This window comes from Lepus europaeus, chromosome 13 (genome assembly GCF_033115175.1).
Source record: "Lepus europaeus isolate LE1 chromosome 13, mLepTim1.pri, whole genome shotgun sequence".
Lineage (NCBI taxonomy): Eukaryota > Metazoa > Chordata > Mammalia > Lagomorpha > Leporidae > Lepus > Lepus europaeus.
The window spans coordinates 94,357,633-94,361,587 of NC_084839.1; the positions used below are offsets into that span (position 1 = coordinate 94,357,633).

The 3,955-nt window shown below is 51.2% G+C and overlaps 1 non-coding gene across 1 annotated transcript; it reads left to right on the forward strand.

Annotated features, from left to right (window-relative positions):
* The first annotated feature begins 3,400 nt into the window (after nucleotides 1-3,400).
* LOC133773123 (U6 spliceosomal RNA) lies at nucleotides 3,401-3,507 on the forward strand. The gene has a single exon (XR_009867897.1). It is a non-coding gene; the product is annotated as a U6 spliceosomal RNA (small nuclear RNA).
* Nucleotides 3,508-3,955: the final 448 nt, after the last annotated feature.

Here is a 3,955-nt window from a genome sequence, read left to right on the forward strand (position 1 = left end):
CTGAAAAACATCAAGTGCCCTGGGAGTTTTAGCATCTTGAAGTAGGAATTAGTCACAATTAGACATTTGAGAAGTTTGGGGCATTAGCTGGTGACAAATACAACTTGCCCAAGGATGTTTGTTGTGTGGATGGCATCTTAACAAGCATGACATAGTATATAATATTTATATATTTTATTCTAAAAATTCTGTATTTTATTGAAAGAGAGAGAGAGAGAGAGAGATCTCCCATCTACTGTCTCACTCTCCTGAAGACTGCAACAGTCAGTGCTGGACCAGGCTGAACGTCAGTCCAGGTCTCCTACATGGGTGGTGATTACATTAGCCAGCACCTGCTGCCTCACACGATGCACATTAATAGGAAGTTGGAATTGGAACCAGGATTCTAAACCAGGTACTCTGACATGGGATAGGGGCATCCCAAGGGATGTCTTTTCTTTCTTTTTTTTTAAGATTATTTATTTGACAGGTAGAGTTACAGACAGAGAGAGGGAGAGACAGAGAGAAAGCTCTTCTATCCACTGGTTCACTCCACTCCCCAAATGGCTGCAATGGCTGGAGCTGAGTCGATCCAAAGACAGGAGCCAGGAGCCTCCCCTGGGTCTCCCACATGGGTGCAGAGGCCCAACCACTCGGGCCGTCTTCCACTGCTCTCCAAAGCCATTAGCAGAAAGCTGGATCAGAAGAGGAGCAGCTGGGACACCAACCGGTGCCCATATGGGATACCGGCACCACAGGCAGAGTCTTGGCCCACTACACCACAGCTCCAGCCCCAAGAAGTTTTATACCCACCCCTAAGATTTATTTTGGTTTATTATATACCAGAAAACAGAAGAGATGACACACTCAAAACAGGGTAAGGCAGGAGAGTTCTTTACACTGAAACTGTGGACAATGATGTGCGCTGGTGCCATGCTTGCCAGGTAACACTGGGCTGTTAGCATCCCCAGGAGAGGAGGGGAGAGCGTGGGCCTGCAGAGGAGGGACCAGCCATGTCCTTGCAGGCGGCCTGCAAGCGGGGGCCATCGGGACAGCTTTCCGGGCCTTGTCCTCCTCCCTCGCTCCCTCCAGGGGGCATGGGAACCCTTGATGTGGTTCCTGCAGGTCAGCCTCAAGGGCAGAGAGCAGGCTGGGGAAGGGATGTGAAGAGAGCTAACTGGTGAGAAGGAAAAATGAGCTCAGACTGAGGCTGTAGATCCTGCCTGGCTGCCTGCACGCTGGGGTCACTGGCACAGAGGGAGGCAGCGGGGAGACCTCGGGGCTCTTCCCAAGGGCAGGCTGAGGCCCTAACACATCAGGACAGCTACTGCTCTCCCAGACTTAACTCTTGCGAATCAGGCGAGCGATCGGGGCTCTGCTATGGGGTCCCATGAGTAAGAAGCAGCCTTCCCCGCTTGGATCTAAGCCGCTTTGACCCAGAGACACTGCCTCGGTTTCTACTCCACATGCCAATTTTTTCTTTTCCTTTTTTTAATATAAAGAGAACAACTTTCACATGCATGACTTTAAGCAAAGAAGGATACTTCCCACTCTAGCTCCCTCCTCCTTCTATCTTTTTCTTTTGATTTTTTGGATGATGTACTTCTGATTTACTTTATAGTCACAGACTTAATCCTCCACTGAATAAAAATTGAACAAGTAGGGGGCTGGCGCTGTGGTGCAGCGGGTTAAAGCCCTGGCCTGAAGTGCCGGCATCCCATATGGGAGATCCCATATGGAGCAGTCCCAGCTGCTCCTCTTCCAATCCAGCTCTCTGCTATGACCTGGGAAAGCAGTGGAAGATGGCCCCAGTCCTTGGGAATCTGCACCCAGGTGGGAGATCCTGAAGAAGCTCCTGGCTCCTGGCTTCGGATCGGTGCAGCTCCAGCCGTTGCAGCCATCTGGGGAGTGAACCAGCCAATGGAAGACCTCTCTCTCTGTCTCTACCTCTCTCTGTATCTCTGTCTTTCAAGCAAATAAAATAAATTTTTTAAAAAAAGAATTGAACAAGTAGAAAGCAGAAAGACCACTGTTATATAAAAGCATAGACAATAAGAGCGAATCTCAGGATGTCAATTTCATTCATATACATTACTTGTTTTTTTCGTGAGCTCTGTCATCCACACTCTGAAATGAACTCTCCCTGTAACACTTGCGCCACAAAACCATGATCAGCCAGGGCTGATAGGATGAGTTTTTGGCCAGAGTTTCAATTGTGTGGCTCTACAGTCAACTAAACAGGTGCTGCTTCCCTCTCTCCACCCAACACACCCAGTAACGGTTCATTCACGCTGTAGACCGCAGCTTCCAAATGAGCCGTCTCAGTGAGCAGTGCTGTCCTTGAGACCACGGGGTCAAAATGCTCTTCTCTTGCCCAAGGGCTCTGTGCCGTCTCAGAGAGAAGGCAGCCTGGATAGGCTTGAGTGTCGGTGTCACCCTACCCACTCCGTAGGTACCCTGTGTTTGCCTTCAGCATCCTGTGGTCGGAGGTCCGTGGTGCACAGTTTGTACATTCAGCCTTAGCCCTTAGAGAGCCTGCTGATCAGAGAGAGCTCTTACTGGTGCCTGAGTGAGATGTGTGTGTGTGTGTGTGTGTACAGGAAAAGGTTGGCACCCTTCCCGCAAAGGGCCATCTCTCTCTCTCCCCTTCAGTCACCGCCAATCTCTCCCCCCCCACCTCTGCCAGTCAGAGGGAGCAGGATAGGCCTGGGAGGCCCTGAGCACACCCTCTCCCCGGAGCTGCCCCACCCAACCCCAGCCCTGTTGGGCATGTGCCACCCCAGGAGAAGGTGGTGAGTGCTCTGATCTTCATTCACCCAAGTCTTTCCTGCTGACGCCGATGAATTTCTCTATCTGCACAAGCGGCCGATTGGGTGACAAGGTTGCCTTGGGGAAGAGAGCTGACCATCCCAGTCAGACCCTGTAGCTGCTGAGTTCCCCAGAGGAGCCGGGCTTGGGGGCAGAAGCAGTGCACACAGGTGGGCTGATCCAATCCAGCCTCTTTCACACATTGTTGTGGGGGCTGTCTCCAGCAGCCCAGGGGCCCTGACTGTGGGAACATGCACCCCACCAATAGCTGGCTGCATACCACCAGCAGGAGGCGGGGCTTTCCAAGCATGCTGGGCCGTGCTTGCCTAGACACCAGTGGGGAGGGATCAGGTAACTGAATTCAGGCAGGGTTGACCTCCGTGATGGCCTTGACCCTGAGGAACAGAAAGAAACCTGGGATGTCCTTCCCATGAGCGAGATATGGGCTGCAAAGAGTAGCCAACAAAGGCAAGATCACAGAGCAGAGTAGCCACCCTCTGGGACACCAATGATAGCAGGGATCACCCCAAATCACTCTCATGAATGACACTGGGTCTGCCTCTGGGACTGGGTGTGCATGCTCACTGTGAGGTACGTATAGGAGGTAAGTATAGTGCTCACTTCAGCAGCACATATACTAAAATTGGAACGATACAGAGAAGATTAGCATGGCCCCTGCGCAAGGATGACACGCAAATTCGTAAAGCGTTCCATATTTTTACATCATAAAAAAAGGAGGTAAGTATAATTATTGCCCCCATTTTGCAAATGGGAAAACTGGAGATGCAGGAGAAAAAGTTGACTTACCCAAGATCACGCAGTTGTAAGTCCTTCTCTACAGCCATGCCCCCAACAGCTGCTTTGTTTATTCCACTGATCTCACTTGGTTTGTTTGAGTAGCCATTTCACAGATGTGGAGACCGAGGTTCATGAACTCACCCAAGGCCACAAAGCTGGTGAGAGTCAGAGTCCACCCTGTGCTATGTGGGCTGATAAGGCAGGGGAGGGGTTAGTAAAGCCAACGCGTAAGGGCCGAGTCTTCCCTGTTGCTGGGTAAAGTGTGGGATTAATGGGTGTGGGAGAAGGACTCTACAAATAGCAACAGGCGATGCTTGTCAGGGTGGCTAACATGGAGAGGGGTTCTCATCTCCCTTGAAGCTCTGTGACC